We start from the raw sequence: 18,727 nt of genomic DNA on the forward strand, positions 1-18,727 counted from the left end.
AACTGACCATATTAGCATTTTATTATGTAAATCTATATAGTGACAATGTAAATGAGTTATATTTTTATGCAAGAATTGATTGTATAATATAACAGGTAGCAATATTGGAACAGTATAAATAAAAAAATTGGTTCGCATCAATTAAGAGTGCCACAATGTCCTTTTTTATTCAAAATATTGAATCGTAAACAAATTTCAGTAGTTTTCATACCTCAGACTGACTCGTATTATAAAATTATTTGTTTGCAACAACCATAACTGACCATATTAGCACTTTTTTTTATGTAAATCTATATAGCTTCATAGTAAATGAGTTATATTTTCATTTAAGGATTGATTGTATTATATAAAACTGGTAGCAATATTTGAATATTATGACTAAAAAAAATTGTTCGCATCAATCATATCAATTTAGAGTTCCACCATGTTCTTTTTTATTCAAAATAATGAATTGAAACAAATTTCAGTAGTTTTCATACGACTGACTCGTATTATAAAAATATTTGTACAACAACCAACACAGACCATATTAATTTGGCACTCTTTATAGCTGAATAATAAATGATTTTTATATCCATGTAAAGGATAGCAATATTTGAACATTTAAATTGACGGAATGGTACAAATGACTTACATACTTATGTTACACTTTATAAATATCCCCGTACAATTTACGTTTGATAATTTGTCAAAACAGAAGCTGAAATCATGTTAATCCAAGACAACGAGGGGAATTTCGATTAAAAATTATATATTAATGCACCGAGTTATAGAATTCAAAGAGACAATTAAAAATGGGAAAAGAAACAACGTAAACCTTGTTTATATTCCATCATATAAAAATATTTTTCCGATGTCTCGGATAACCTGTCTTTCCGTATAGATATTTGTAAATGTAATTTTTGAAAAAAAATTATAGAAAATCTGCTAATCAGTAAAATAATGGACTTAATGGAACTGATTGTGTGTAATTGAATAAAATTAATATTCGAATTAAAAGAGTTTATGAATTGTTCTGGTTTAAAACACATATACGTAAAATACAAAGACTAAAGGTCGTTTTTATAAGATAAATGTACAAATGAACTTGAAGTTTATTTATCAATTAATCCAATCAGTTAACGCGAAATATGCGCGTTTACTTTCAAGTGCACGTAAAAATACACTTTTAAAATCTGAAGTAAACGCCCGTTTACTTTTAAGTGCACGTAAAAATAAAGTTATAAATTCTGAAGTAAACGCCCGTTTACATGGTTTACTACTGACTTAACGGAAACAAAGTAAACGCCCGTTTACTCGGGTAGACATTAGAAATTTCCATTTCGACCGCGTTAACGTAATTATAGTAAACGGGTGTTTACTTGTAAACGGAAAATTTGAAGTTAACTAACGAAATATGTGCACGCGGCGTTAACTTGCGTTTACTTTATGTAATGCTTGGTCTGCACCCAACAGTTTTTGGCTTATAACTCAAAAACCAAAGCATTTTGAGGAAATCTGACAATGGATAAAAATGTTGATCAGGTCAAAGTTCATTATAGATATAATTGTAAGAAGCAAAATCGTTCAGTAAAGTAAGAATTTCAAACACATCACAATCACCAAAATACGATTTTGTCATGAATCCATTTGTGTCCTTTGTTTAATATGCACATAGACCAAGGTGAGCGACACAGGCTCTTTAGAGCCTCTAGTTCTTTGTAATTATCAATGTTTTCTAGTCCCAATAAGTTGTAAACATTCATGAATACAAGACTTCAGTGTCCCATGTGGAATAAAAAAAAGTAAATTTCAAATGTCCTACTCTTTTGGTGCACACATTTGATCGATTCAAGGTACAAGGGCAAAAACTAAAATAAACACGTTCGTGCCGCAATTTTTTTTTTTTTTTTTGGGCGCAAGGGGAGGGGTGGAGTTGTAGTAGGTTTAACCTATGTTCGTCACTTCATTAGTTGTCACAAAGTTGGTTTCTTTTTTATAGTTTTTGGTTTGCCTCAATCAAATCTTATGAAACATGTATACACAGAGATCAAGTTTGAATTTTATTGGTTTCACTGCCTTAGTCTGTTAACTGTATAATTTGTTTTATACATGTATGACCTGGTTAACTTAAGAAAATTCTAAAAGTTACCATTTGATCTTAGGAGAACCTTTCTGGAGCCCTCTTTTCGTCATACATACACAAGTATATTTTTCAACTTTCATGTAGATTTTTTTTTATCTTTTCGGAATAATGGCATGTAACCGTCTCATTAACAATTATACCACATCTTCTTTTTTAAATTAACAGAAAAGATAAAAAAAAATCTACATGGAAGTCGAAAAATATAGTAGTGTATGTATGACGAAAAGAGGGCTCCAGAAAGGTTCTCCTAAGATCAAATGGTAACTTTTAGAAATTTATTTAGTTAACTGGCCCATATAGGTTACATGCTATTATTCCGACAGCCCATTGGTCCGACAGTCCATTAGTCCAACAGCCCATTAGTCCGACATCCCTTTGGTCAGACAACCCATTAGTCCGAAAACCTATTGGTCCGACAGCCCAATACTCCGACAATCCATAAGTCCAACACTTATTAAGTCAAGCATAAGGGTAACAGCATAAAACAAAAAATGTTTGTCTGTATTATTACGTTTAGATATAAAAACATGTTTTTAAAGAAATAGTTCTGTATATATAACATCAGGCTTAGGTAGTTTGAATACTTTCTATATACTCAATTCGAAATTTGTATAAAGAATAAAACAGAACAGAAATTTCATTTTTCCAAATTAAAGGGTCTTATAAAGAGTTTATAAACAGCCAGTGACGGTGCAAACTACTTTTTTTTTTAACTTGGCTGTCATGTGAAAAGTGTTCGGTAAACAGGAAGTGGTTTAGTGATGAATCTGAAAACGTATCACACGATATAGCCGACTTCAATAAACCTTTCAGGAATCCTTGTAATGTAGTTCAAAAAATTCAACGAAAATATTCATGGGACGGAGGGATGAACTGGACGTTTGAAAGGACGGACAGACAGACAGAGGCAAAACAGTATACCCCACTTTTTTTTGAAGCGGCGGTATAATGATTGGAACAACATAAAGATTTTATAACAATAACAATATGATACAATTATCTTTACAGCACCATAAGCCTCAGTCACAATCGGAGCCAAAACAAAATAGAAAAAAAACCTATATTTCTCAAATAACAGTCAGTTTCAATACATGTACTACATAATTCAAAAGAGCTATTTTTTAACAGTACAATCGTCAGTATCCCCCATAAAAGTCAATTTTTCTTGTGTTAACATCGAGATGTGCTAGAAATGTGCTGAAAGAGTTCCTCCCTCAAATTGTTATGAAGTGAGCATTCGATTGAAAAATGACACTCATCCTCAACTCTATCAGCTGTACATTTAGATTTTTCAATTATTGATGTAATGGGTGAGCACTGATTCTTAACTAACATATGCACTACCTTTCTTAAAATCTACGGAAGCGTATTAGTGCCACATATTTTTTTAAATTTTACTTCCAATGTTTGAGTTACAACGCAAACCTTTGCGAAATACTGCAAACCTTTGTTTTATCTTATTTCTTATTTAAGATTCAAAGGAAACAGTTGTTATTAATAAAAGAGGCTGTATATATTAAAATGTATCACGATTGTAGTCATTGTAAAGTAAAATCCTTGAATAATTAGATCATATCATTGACTTCAATAATGAGCAGAATAATATAAGAAAATGTGGAATGAATGCCAATAAGAAAATTCTTTATCTAAGCCCCACAGAAACGATATCCTTGTTACTACTAGTATATATACATTACAAAGAAAATTTAGTAAATTGCGGTTATACGGGAAAACAAAATTCAACCCTGCCAATATAGCTATAACCGAATATAAATATACTACCAAAGTAAGCTCTGGTTTGTGTAAAGTAGGTTGGCAAGAAATCTATATAGAATGAAGATGTTTTATTAATGTACTTGACGATAAAGATGTGATAACAATGTCGCGGTTTAGGACCATGAACCATAAACTGCCGATTGAAAATGGCAGATGGCAAAACATTCCCCGTGAACAGAGAAAGTGTCCGTTATGCAGAGCTGCTATAGGTGATGAATACCACTATGTAATGGAATGCAGCAGTCTCCTGACAGATAGAACACTACTAATTGACAATAAATACCTAACGAACTGTAATGTTATAAAATTTAATGTTATTATGAACAAAAAACAGAAATCTAAACTCCAAAAATTGTGCAAATTTATCAGAATTATATATGACAAACTGGATTCTCTCTGATGTTAACCTGTCGACTATACTGATCATACCGTTGTAAAAAAAACCTCATGATATTATTTAATGCTTCCTCAACAAATGTACTTATATGTAATGTAATGTAAACTAATGTGTTTTTCTGTATACCTTTGTCCAACTTTTGCTATCCAAGTTTCTTAAAAAATACTTCATTATATCGAAATGAAAATTCAATGACTCTCTATCAAAGAATCTTGATCATATTCTGAGATTTAAAAAAAATGTTTCCTTATTAAAAATTCATTTTAAAGCAGAAAGATAAATTTGTCCATTTGACTTGCAGTTTCACAATTGTATGACATAATTTTGGATCTTTCAATTGAAATGTCAGTGGATATCGATAGGGGATTAATAAAGGAATCAAAAGATTTAAAAAATATACAGATCAATGTGCTTGATTTCGAGATATTAGCCATTGAAATTTTGGAGGGAAAATAGTCTCTCTTGACTTTTCTTAGCAAATCATTGACAAGTTTACATTTTCAAAACTATCAAAAAATAATTTGAATTTTTTAAAACTTTAACAGATTGCTTATCATTATACATGTAAAAGATTTATAAAAAGATAAATGGGGGTCAATGCCATTTCATTAAGGCATTCAAATGAACAAAACCTGAGGTTTCCGAAAATCTGACAAAAAATAAAAAACATGGCAAGAGAACTGCAATGTACCTTAACTAACCTCTGAAGCTAAACCCAAGCTATAAATTATCGATCTTATATATATAAAATTTCAGAAAAAAAATGATACTATTTATAATCAGGCTCTCGGACCAAACATAATATTTTCAAGAATCTACATGCATGTATGATATATTTAAAAAATAAACCTACCACCCCCCCTTTTTCTAACCTTCCAACCCTAATATTAAATTATATATTACATTTGTTGAACCTTATGAAATAAACAGAATAGAGACTGTAAGTGAAGCAAAGCAGTCATATTCCAATTTGAAAATAAACACCCTATATTTATGTATTTTTTTACATAAGTTTCTATTTATGCATTTTCAGAGTGGATGTTGCTAAGGATAATATGTGTTTCCGTGGTAAAAATTGAACTCAACAACACTTGACGATTGCAATTTAAAGTTTGCGTTAGCTTTTATGTATTTTTCTAATCGGCTATGGAAAATTCAGGACATTTAAGCTCTTAAACTGCAATATTCTGCAAAAAAAAATCCGTTTCCAAGGAAAAAATCTGTTGCTATGGTGATAAAACTAAAAAAAATCCCACACATTTTTCTATTAAATTTGGTAAAGTAGTATCCAAACTTCATAACTACAGTGCTAACTATTCTGTACACATTTGCACTTTTCTGAAAAACACCAGAGAAAATGGGGTAATTCAACAAAAATCCCATTTTCAGAAAAGTTGAAAAAATGCATATTTTCACAAAATGTTACAAAAAAATTACAAATTTGATTGACATGCAATCTTCACTAAAATGAAGCTTAAACCAAGTTCTATCAATGTTACATATGAAAATGAATGAAAAATGCATTATTCTATTCATAATCAGGCTCTGAATTGTGGTGATTTAGCTGATTTTTGAAAGATTTTACCATGCTTAACAACCACGAAATAGAGTGTCCGTTACCATGGCAACCACTCATATTTTCCCACTCAAAATTATTTTTTGAGCATTTTTCATTTATTGCTTCTACTAGACCAATTATAGAAAAAATCTGAAACCTTCATGTATCACACTCTGCCTGGTTTTTACAAAGAGCTGTAAAAAAAAAGGTAAAACTGAACTAACAATACAATTCCTAAAAAACAATAAAGATAATCCTATCAATTTTGATTGGATAATTCATGGCTCAGTAGTTGTGTAATCAGTGACACGTGACCTCATTATTTTATAAGAATTAACATATCTACCTAAGTTCGATTCAGGCGGGCAACCAGAGGGGGGTCCGGGGGTTGGAACACACACTTTTTTGGGCCGATCAATGCATTTGAATGGCGACATGTAGTTGACCACCCCTTTGTCCTGGGTTAGGACCCCCTTTTTAAATGACTGGATCCGCCCCTGCGATTTCAAATTCTACCAAAATTTTACTCTAAAATAAGAAGCGTATAACGAATATAAACATCCATCATGTGTGCAGATGCGATGACGGTAATGGGTCCTGGGTGCACTTTGTATGCCCCGAGTGCGCTCAGGAGGTCCTGAGCGGTTGTCTAGACGTACCCGAAGAATAAATCATTTCCTGAACCTAAAATACATCTATCTGTAATTAAAGAAAATTCGCCTAAAAAACATTCTCTCATATATTTAAACAATTGAAAAATAATTAATTCAACGACTTTCTGTCTGTTTACTAATACTTTTCTTGTTCAGTTTTTGTTTATACCCATAATAGATAAACGGAATTAAGTCCTTTTTTATGATTTACAACTAAAATTTTCAAAAACAAAATTCTATACTTTTTAGCTGAATTTTTTTCTCTGTCTCGAAGCCGCAACCGGTGACCCCGTATCAAACAAAGCGACCAACACCTCACATGACGTATTCTCGATGTTGAGGTATTGACAATATACAATCACATTTATCAATATACAGCAAGTAAGTAATTTGGTGTTGAATGCCAGTAGATCAGAATTTTTTAATTGAACTTTACCTGTTTAAGGGGCACTAGCTGCCAAATTCATGTTCTTCATCGATTTTAATAAAATTCAAATAACGTGTATATAGTGTTGAATTGTTTTTTAAAATGTTACACACAATCTTGGCTGATATGCATAAAACCATTATATTTCATGACACTGCATGAAAAAGAAATTGACTTATCGCATAATACCAGAATCAGAGACATATATATATATATATATATATATATATTGTATCTAATATCTGTGCCAGAACTAAAAAAATATTAATCCACATAAGAGGGTATGGATGTTAATTAACAGAATAGAGAACAAAGGACAAAGAAAAAAAAGGAATAAAGAATAGTGAAAGAAAGAGAATAATGGAAAAAAGTGTAAGTTATTAAAAATATAACTAAAAAAAAGAAGACAGAAAAAAGACACCCCCTCCGTGACGAGCCTTACATGCACTGTTATTTGACGCTGCCGAGTTATTTGCCCGTAAAGCCTCTTACACCAATTTGAGGATTACCCAATGTTAATTTTACGGCGGCTCATTTTATTTTGGCTTAGAAATAAACATAATTGACAAGTTTCCTTCCCCTGCACTCTCGATCCCACATATAAATAGCACGGTGATTTCAAATAAGACAGTAACATTACAACACTTGCCGTCAGTATTTGAATATATTGATTAAGAAGGTATAGAAGATTAATGCACGCACACTATTATCCACCACTGGCCTAAATAGTTAGTCCGAAAACAACGAGGTTCATAAAAAAACAGCACTTTGAACACAGCCACCGGCATGGTGTGAATTTGAAAGCTTCCCACTATCCATTTCTACCCATAGAAAACTCTTGCCTTTCATTTAAAAAAAATGAAATATGTTGATATTAATGGTATACAAAAATTTTTGGGGAATTCAAACCATTCCTATCGTAAGTGATAAAACTAAATTTATATCAGGGTGATTGAAGTGAGGGGAAAAGGGGGGGGGGGGGGGTTAGGCGTTCAGGGCCCCCTGTTTGGGGAAAAAAGTGGTTGATTATACAATATGGAATCACTGAGGCATGACAGGAGCAGGCCCCTCTTAGGCAGTCGGTGGGCCCCAAAAAAGAAAAAAAAAATGACACCTGTATAGTGTATATATATATTCTTAAGTGTAAATCAAGGGAAAATAATGTAAACTATCTGTGCATTTGGACCTATTAAAAGGTATTTTGGGGGGAAGAAAGAAGGGAGGGTGAGTCCATGGGAGGTAATCCCCACCCACTCCAATTTGAGAATATGCTATTATCTTGTAAACGGTCCAGATCCCCACCCATAAACCATACATATTCTTGAATGGGACGATAAAACAAATGAAATTAAATTAAAAGGAGGTCTTTGGGAGTTACCCAACCCTGTTCAATTTGAGAATGTGCTATTATCTTGTGAACGATCCAGATCCCCACCCCTAAACCATATATATTCTTGTCAGGGACAATAAAATTAATGAAATAAAATAAAAGGGAAGTCCAACCCCCTCTAGTTTGAAAACTTGTAAACGGTCAAGATCCCCACCCCTAAACCATATACATATATTCTTGTTTAGAATAATAAAACAAATCAAATGAAATATAGGGAGAGTCCATGGGGGTCAGCCCCACCCCCACATGTATGAGAAACTTATAAATGGTTAGGTGAAAAAATTTCCTTATCACTTATCCCCACCCTGAAACCATATATATTCTTGTATTAGACAATAAAACAAATAAAATGAATATAGGACCATCCTCTTTGTCTTGGGTGGGGAACCCCCACTTTTTTAAGTGGCTGGATCCGCCCCGGCATGCCATCTAGCTAGCTATAAAGGCTTTAAAAATATGTAAATTTCATCAAACAAGGAAATTAACAGTGTAGGCAACTGTTTTGAATTTAAAAAAAAAGCCTTTTACATAAAAAATGTTAATTTTTTGTGCATTTATTTTTGCTTACCATATTTTCAATAATGGACAAAATTTACGAAATAATTCCTTCGTGTCATGCTCTATGCTCATTTTAACATGGGTAGGCATTATATTTGTCGATATTTTACTCTGAGCGTTAGCGAGGGGTAAAATGTGGTCAAATATAATGCCTACCCATGTTAAAATGAGCAAAGAGCATGACACGAAGGAATTATTTGGATTCTAATAGGACAAATACAGTATGTTTGGCTTTTTCCTTTTTCCCCCCCGAGGAGTCTGTGCATTACATTTCATATTTGATAAGTTTAAAAACTATGAGCAGGGTAAATATATGTTGTTTTATAAAAATATATAATAAAAGTTTATGCTTGCTGCTTAAATGTATAGATTTAAAAGGATAACGATAGAAATAATGTTAATATACACAGTGAGTTCGTGCGCATGTGTCAAACATATGTTATGCTCATTAGAACACGGCTTTGTTTACAAAGCGTTATAAGGACGTCATATTAGAATGCATGATTGAATATTGTAAATTAAGAAAAATCAGCATACATGTTATAAAATGGGAAATGGAAACTGGGAATTTGACAAAGAGACAACAACCCAATCAAAGAGCAGACAACGGCCGAAGGTCACCTATGGGTCTTCAATGCAGTGAGAAAATTTCGGCACTGGTCTTCAGCTCATAGATATGTATCAGACATAAAAATGAGATACAGCTTTCAATAAAAACCTCACAATAAGTTCTGAATATCAGAATTTACAGTATTGCATGATTCTCTCAAAATGTACACAAAGAGCTGAAAAACTGTAAAATTAATCATGCTTATTTAACATTTAAGTCCATGGAGTCCATCTAAATATGCATACTCTCGTACAAAGGAATATAAGTATGCAATAGACATCAAGTTTTCAAAAATAAGAGTATCTATGCCATTAATTAACGACAATATCTTAATCAAGTAATAATTTCGGTTTGTTTAAATATTTCGGAGGTTAGTATGACCTCCTTTTTGGTGATGATGTTTTCGTTTTAAAGTTGAGAAAATTGTTTGTACCAACTAAAATAAAAACACAAAGTCAATCTAGAATTATGTTTTTATAATTTTTTTATGTTTAGGTTGTCAGCAAGATGAAAAGGACAAGTATGCAGTTCAACATTCAAAATGTGGATAAGCTGAGGTTCAAGGTCTTACCTTTGCAGATTTTCATATTTTGCATGAATGAATTCAAAGGTTATATGATGGACGGCAGAGAAAGAAAAAATCAACTTTTCACTTATCCTGCTCCTGGATAAATGTAAAACATTTTTTTTTCAGTAAGTTTTATGGTCTGTTTTGATAGTGGTAGTGCATTCATCTGTCCAGTCTTTCCTCTAAATTGTATCCTCTTTAAGTTTTTGGTGAGTGTTCGCCATGAATTTCAGTAAGTAACTTGTGGATTTACATGTATATTCTCAAAATTTAGTACTAATATTAATGGGATTTTAGCATGGCATCCTGCAAAATGCTTGTTAATCATGTTTATGTTCCAGAGCATACAAGTATTTGGACTGTACGCATACAGTCTGCCCAATTTTAAGAAGTTGGTCAAGTTTATTAGAAACAAATGTACAGTACATTTTTACTTTTAATAAAGAAGAAGATTATTGATGCATTTATAAATGTATATTAAAATGAGACAGCAGGCCAACAACACAAAAAATAAGGATGAAACATACATAATTGTTTTGTATCAATGTTATAATTTCCAATATGTTCAAAGAGTTCAAGGTATTTTTTCATTGAAATAAAACACAATTGAAATCTGTCAGAACTTCAAAAACTTAAAGAAATGTTGTTTCTGTTGTCTGCATTTTGTATAATATGTTGCAAATTCTTGTGAATAATGGAATGTTATTATAGTTGTCTAAAGTTTTAAGATTGATCTTTATACTGTAAATTCATAAATTATTGCGTGCATTTAGTATTGAGATTCTGTAATTTTAGACTTAAATGCGTTATTAAATTTTACGATTTTGAGAAAAATCCTGTTTAATCCATATAAAATATTTCATAATGTGAGTTTAAATTATTGCGTTTACAACTCCGTTGCATTTTTCGCAAAAAAAAAAAAAACTCGCATTAATTCTTAATTTACAGTATATATATTATGTATATAACTTGGGAAAATACCCAAATGTTATAAAGAAGAACTAATTAATTGATTGTTATATGGTATTAGAATAGGAAGATGTGGTATATTGCTAATTTGACAACCCTCCATCAGAGACCAAAGGATGTAGGCCGTTAGCAACTGATGACACTGGACAACCTTTAACAATCAGTAAAATCCAAACCGCATAGCTATTTTTATTGAAAATCATATTATTGCTACATGTATGCACAAAATTTTGTATAATACATTACTTTAGATTTTATTGGTTCTTTTTCAGAAGGATTGAAATTCACCACCTAGAATAAATGGAGAAAACATAGAAACAAGACCAGAATAAATTCAAAGACAAAAGTTGGATCAGTTATTTTTTTCATCACTCAGTCAATGATTGGAAGTTCTTTTAAATACAAAAAAAATATTGAAACCACAATAATGTCAAAGTTCTATGCTAAATGACAAAAAGTGGACTTTACCACCAAACAATGCTGGATGATAAGGAACTATTGATGTTTTGTGTTATGGGATACTGTGAAAAAAATTGATTTACTTAAATAGCTACTAGTATGTTAAGCCTAACCATAGAGTTTTTATTGATTTCAAATGGTAAATAATTGTGTTTCAAGAAAGTATTCTATAATTCATGAATAAACATATATTGATACTTACATTATCTGCTTTGTTGTTTAAAAGTTTAGTTTTGAACAGTTATAGAACAATATACTAAATCAACATTTCCCAAGAAAAAAAGATATTCAATTAAAAAGATTCATATTATAATAATTTACTACCAAATAGAATGCATGGTAACATACACATTACTGTATATTTATATCATTATATTTACAATTAGAATCCCATAGGATTTTAACTTGTCCCATGGGATATTAAAAATCCCATGGGATAATAAAAATCCCATGGGATAATAAAAATCCCATGGTTTTTTTTTTTTGTTCCATGGGACAACAAATATCCCAGGGGACTACAATTATCACATGGAACCAAAAAATATCCCATGGGATTTAACCAAAATCCCATGGGATAATGGTAAATCCCATGGGACAGCGGATTTGCAAATGAGTGTTTTGCAAATTAAAAGTGTCCAGTGTTTATAACACATAAAATAGACCGGGTCCGCACCATATATTATAACGAGAAATTGGATTTATAATCGTGTACGGTATCTTGGTTAGCTAACTGTTCTTTTCCCTTAGCCTCTCGACACACGAACTACATGTGTGAGAGCTGATGTTGGGATCTTTACATGATGTGAGGGAAATTCGCTGTGACAATGCCAAGGTTTGTGCATGGCATTGCTGCCGATATAGAAGCAGGCCGGGCGTAATTGCCGATGTAGAGACAGGCTGGGATCGACTGACCTAGAATATCAAGAAACTCGCTATTTATTCAATAAACAAAACATCAAAGTAATTACAATATAATTATAAAGTACATCTTTTGTAGTAAAAATAAGTTGAAAACAATAATAAAATACTACAAACAATTCCAATTCAATACCAAATAATAACAATAATACTTGCTGTTAAAATAAACATCTGAATTCAAATATTAGTTACTTATAAGCTTTATTTTTTTTTTCAAAATAAGACTAAAAGAAAATAGTTTTAAATCTAAATTATTTTCAAAACTAAGAGACTCACCTAGAATATCAAGAAACTCGCTATTGATATTATAGCGGCTTGATCAGTTTATATACTAAGTTCTGAATGTCCTAGTAACCCTTAACTGACTGTAACAAACAAAAAAATGTATGATTTATGAGTTATCGACAAAATGTATAATATATAAATAAAGTTGCTGACGTCGCTTGACCGTTGTCCGAATTTTTAAGATGCTCTTTATAATTTTACTAGACATATATATATATAATTTGGTAACTGCTGCAGTCTCATTGTCCAGACAATTTCAATAGTTTATAAAAGTGCTTATTTGACATATTTGAAGTATCCTACGCTTGAAAAATGTATAGAACAGTTGAACAATAATTTCACATAAAATAGTTTACAGAGTAGAACTTATATACATTAACTAATAAACTATATGAAATCAAATAAACTGCATTTTTCTATTACAATAGTACCCCCTTTTAAAAATCGAAATTTAATCGGATCTTCGCAAAGGAAATGATAGTTTCACATTTCATTTTTTTCACAACTTAAAGAAGAAACATTTAGTAATTGTTTCCAAAATTAGTGGAATTCGTAACAATCCTATATAGTTTGAAAAAGGTTTCTTAAGATTTGGGTACACATAATGTATTGCTTTTTGTTATGAAATGAAAACAAATGAAGATCTTGACCTTTTAGTACGTTTAACAGTTTCCTAAATATTTAAAAGGCGGATACATTTAAAAAAAAAAAGTGGAGCTTCAGCCATGGAATAACATGAACATGAATATGTTATACCATGGCTGAAGCTCCGCCTTTTTTTCCTTTGAATTCTAGTTGAGTTGCATATTTAATTAGTAAAGTATGGTACAACATTAATTTGCATATAATATACCATGGTTTTGCCTCACCACACTTTTTAAGCAAATTATTTCATAAAAACTTAAGGAAAAAATATAATTTATGTTACAAAAATGAATAAAATATTTGTCACCGGGCGTAACAAATTCTCAGCAAACAATCAATCAATTTAGATATGTGTTAAAATGAAAACATTTTGATATTTTTTTTCGTTTTTTGGGGGGTTGGGGATAGGAGGATTTTATATATGAATATTATCATGATTATTGTCTGGTAAGATCTGAAAAAGGCGTGATTAGATTAGATTAAAATGAATAATAATGCCCTTTTCCTTTCCCAATCCTTCATCTATATATTTGAACTGACCACCACAGAATAGCCCAATAGTGTTGAAACTAGCGTTGAACACCAATCAATATAAATCCCTCTCCTAAAATATCAAATAGCCATCCTTTAACTGTTATTTAGACTAAACGACGCCATTCGGCCTACACAGTTGGAACACTAGGTCTGCACCTCATAAAGAACATTCATGTCATGTTTTATATTATTCCATTTAGTAGTTCTCTAAAAAAAGTACGACTTGTAATTCTCATATTAAACTATAAGTCTTTCTCGTGTTGCCATCATGGATTGATTGGCTTCAAAATAACAACTTCAGTGGTTTTCTAAAAGAAGACATGTGTATGTACTTTCAAATTGTCCTATGTTAAACGATGTCCTCGCTGGCGGTTATTTCAGATAATGGATAGGCTACAAAGTAACAACATTCAGTCAACACCTCATAAGGAATATTCATGTAATGTCTGGCTTCATTCCATTCATTTTTTCTCAAAACAAAAAGACATTTGTATGTATTATCAGTAGGGTCCTATGTTAAACTACGTCCCCCGCTGGCGGCCATTTTGGATAACGGATCGGCTACAAAGTAACAAGATTCAGTCAGCACCTCATAAGGAACATTCATGTTATGTCTGGTTTCATTCCATTCGTTGGTTAAAAAAAAAAAGACATTGGTATGTATTATCGGTAGGGTCAAATTGTAAACTATGTTCGCCACTGGCGGCCATTTTGGATAAGGTCGGCTACAAAGTAACTACAATTAGTCAGCATCTCATAAGGTACATTCCTGCCATGTTTAGTTTCATTCCATTCAGTGGCTCTCTAGAAGAAATTCAAAATGAAAAAAAAAAAACGACCACGACGGACTACGACGGACGCCAAGTGATGAGAAACCCTTCGGGTCAAGTTAGCTAAAAGGGGGGGGGCGAAGTATACGCTTTTTTGTTTGATTTTTTTTAAATATTTAACACTATAATGAAGTAAATCTGGATTCAATATATATATATGTTTTTGGTCATCTGTTTGGCCTGATTAGTTTTTTCCCCAGCATATTAAGGATAAACAAAAAAATTTCTAGAAAAAAAACCATGAAGTCCCTATCGACTTCGTCGGTAGGGGTCTATAACCCCTCCTCCTTTTTTTGAAGTTCAGTGGTTGTTCCCTTATAAATTAAAATATTAGAATAATAATTGAAACTAAATGCCAAACCTTTGCTACAAATCAAATACTGATAAATATAGCTTGTATATCGCAAAATCAATAGTTTCCTTATATTCTTTTATTGTTTTAATCTGCATAACTCATATCTGCTCAAATCAAAATGAAAAAAACAAGTGTATGTCAAAATGATGTAATTGGTTTTAACCCCATAAACCTGTTAACCATTGCCTAAGTATTCATTTAAAAAAAATGTCTTGAAAATCCACAAAATTCAAAGGTTTGTATTAAGTTTGTTCCTCAACAAACGTAAGAATCATAATTCATGAGATAATCATGTGAACTGGCTTATCTAACCTTATTAACATGTCACTTTGATAGCTAAAGAAAAAAGTTTCGTAAATGACCTCAATTTTCTACTCTCACATATGTATTAGTAAACTTGCAACATGTCTCTTCTTCTTATCATCTTTTTTTTCAAGTTTGCCCCTATATCAATGTAATGCTACAACTACATGTAAGAATGAAGTAAAAGAAAGGGAATTGTAGCAATACTACAAAGATGAAAGAAGAATAGATTGGTACATGTAAATTGTTTGTTTTTCAGGGGAAGTTAGTTTGAAAAATTATTTTCAAAGAAACTTAAACAACATAACATTATAGTTTATTTATAAGAATATAGACAAACACATATTCTACGTTAATGAATAATTCTAAATTGTATAATAAAATACATTATTACTATACCATGATCATTTGCATGCATTTTTTTTTATCCATTTAAATTTATACTTAATTGTAAAATTGATATAATCAATCAACCAGTGATGGATAAATTACAAGGTCGATGTCTCAAGAAATGTATAATTTATGTGTTCAGAACATTCTGACAAACACCTATGATACAGAAGGAAATTCGGTTAATTATCATTGCAGATGGATAACCTTTAAAATTCCTAAATTCTAAAATGTGTAATAAATCACAAATTAAGGGTCAAAGCACTAGAAATGAAGGCGCGAAGTTTCTCTCGCGTATTTTAACACAGTAATTACAAATAGGACGAACACGTCAACTTAAAATGACTTTTTTCGAGAATGGTTACTTTCCTTAGAGAATGATTGAGAAAAGGGGGGTATGTTTTCTTCATATACTTTTTCAAGAATGTTACTTTACTTAGGGAATGAATGAAAAAAGGGGGGTATATTTTCTTCTCATACTTTTTCGAGAATGTCACTTTATTTAGGGAATGAATGAAAAGGGATACGTGTATGTTTTCTTCCCATACGTTTTCGAGAATGTTACTTTACTTAGGGAATGAATGAAAAAAGCGGGAGGGGGTATGTTTTCTTCCCATACTTTTTCGAGAATATTACTTTACTAAGGGAATGAATGAAAAGGGGGGTATGTGTTGTTTTATTCTTTTTCGAGAATGTTACTTTACTTGGGAAATGAATGAACAGGGGTGTATGTTTTTATGTTTTCTTCCCATACTTTTTCAAGAAAATGTTACTTTACTTAGGGAATGAATGAAAGGGAGGATGTTTTTTTCCCCATAAAAAAATATTTTCATTCCAAAGCTGATGAAAAACAAATATTTTGAATTCTGATTTCCTCTTTACCTTGAAAATATAATTTGATTGATAGCGTGGAAGAAATGAATTTAGTTGTTAGTTTTCCCCTAAAATGCCTTTGCTGGTGTACTGATAGTCCCTGAGGGTATCACTACCCCAGTAGCCAATACTTCGGTACTGGCATGAAATATGGATTTTTTGTTTTTATTTGAAATTTGCTGTTACAAAATTTTTGAAATAATTCAAAATTAAGGACTATACGTATCTCCCTCCTGCAAAGCTTTGATTCCTTGCCCGACTTTGGCTCTCTTTTTTTCCTTTTTGGTTAATAGCTTGTTTAATAAGCTTTTGATTTTCAATTATTTTGGCCTCGAGCATCACTGAAGAGACATTGATTGTCGAAATGCGCATCTGGTGCAGACAAATTTGTACCACTTACGTTTTGTAATGTTGTCAATTTAATGTTAACATTAACACTGCCATTAAAGAGGGAGGTTTGGCATGCCCCAAAACCAGGCTCAACCCCCCATTTTTTTTCATAAAATGCCCTGTACAAAGTCAGGAAATTGGCCATTGTTTCATTTTAGTTCGTTTCTGCGTGTGTTACATTTTGGTGCTGTGTCTCTGTTGTGTCGTAGTTTTCTAAAATTTGACCCCAGAGAAGCAGGTGGGTAAATTTATGGAACTTTTTTTGTGAGGTCTGAAGTTGAGGTCGGCAGACCCTACCATCCCCTTTAAATAGTTCAGAGCAAAGTCCCTACGGCAAAGCTTTTGTTCCCACTGGGTACACTCGATAGGCAATTACCTAAGCTTGTATGGACATACAGATCCAGGTGGGTTAAGTTAAGGACTTTTGTTTTAGGTCCAAAGTTGGGGTCGGTGACCCTTCCATCCCCCTGATTTAATTCATAGCAAAGTCCATACGGCAAAGCTGTTGTCCACACTAGGAACACTCGATAGGCAATTACCTAAGCTTGTATGGACATACAGATCCAGGTACTCTTGCAATCAAAATTTATGTGTTACGACATGTCGCAAATAACAATTTAGAAAAAATAATATGTCGATATCTTATACGGTTTCTGGAAATAAGTGGAAATAAGCCAAATTCAAAAATTAGAATTTGACCTTGACCTAATTTTTATTTTTTTGGACCAAGGACCTCAAATCAAAAGATCCTTGGTCTCTAGCACTTATGGTTTTCAAGATAGAAATGCATATCACTTATATCAAATGCATAAGGGGAAATAACTCTCATATGGAGCGTTCATATCACTTCGGTCAAAATAGGACAAATCATGCGAAGGATATAACGAGCAATTTTGTAAAATAAATTTGTCATACTATTTTACGGTTGCGAAGGAGATGCGCTAACAAGGAAAACAGTGTTTGGGGAGATAACTCCTACAAAGAAAAGTCTTCGTTCACGCAGGGTAAATTTCAAAAGCGCATAAACTGTTCGATATCATATACCAAATATCTAAGCGACATATTGCGAAACAAATGTTTATCGCAAGAAGAAAATTAGGCGGAAGAAAAAAAAAAAAAAAAAAATAATCAGAAGAAAAACAATAGGTCTTTCCACAGAAAAGTGGAAAGACCTAATAATATAAACTTTTTGTCAAACAAAAGACATCTAGTTTTTAACTTGTTCTTACATATGTAATAGTATTTATCATGTTTATTACATGCATTATATCAATCTTCAAATCGATGAAATGTGTTATTTTGTACATATCTTTCTCTTTATTCCGATTTTATGTTTTACTTTATTGTTATTAAAACTAATGAAGCACGAACAAGACGTTTAGTGCTATTTTCATACATATGTTCAACAGATTTTAAAATAGAAAAAATCGAAAACAACACAAAGAATAAAATATATCCACCCATGAGACAAAATCAACACATATACACCAAATAAAACCTTACGAAAATACTCAAAACAATTTTTTTATTGGTGTTCTTCGAATTCACAATGAGGCCTTCAACACGGAGCAAATTATCAAACTATGTGGAATACATATTGATTATTTATACATGAAATGAATCAGGTGGACTGGACACTTTTTAACTGATAATTTTGAATAATAAAAACATGAACGAATAAATCTTAAAAGGAGGACATAAACAAACTTTTTCT

The 18,727-nt window shown here is 31.8% G+C and overlaps 1 protein-coding gene and 1 long non-coding RNA gene across 2 annotated transcripts in view; one reads left to right on the forward strand and one right to left on the reverse strand.

Annotated features, from left to right (window-relative positions):
- Window positions 1–18,727, reverse strand: part of LOC134689975 (E3 ubiquitin-protein ligase TRIM71-like) — a 345,277-nt gene that overhangs the window by 216,587 nt on the left and 109,963 nt on the right. The gene's annotated exons all lie outside the window — the stretch shown is intronic.
- LOC134690658 (uncharacterized) lies at window positions 7,523–11,435 on the forward strand. Its single transcript, XR_010101989.1, has 3 exons — window positions 7,523–7,615; window positions 9,990–10,058; window positions 11,304–11,435. It is a non-coding gene; the product is annotated as an uncharacterized LOC134690658 (long non-coding RNA).

Source organism: Mytilus trossulus, chromosome 11 (assembly GCF_036588685.1).
Source record: "Mytilus trossulus isolate FHL-02 chromosome 11, PNRI_Mtr1.1.1.hap1, whole genome shotgun sequence".
In the NCBI taxonomy this organism is placed as follows: domain Eukaryota; kingdom Metazoa; phylum Mollusca; class Bivalvia; order Mytilida; family Mytilidae; genus Mytilus; species Mytilus trossulus.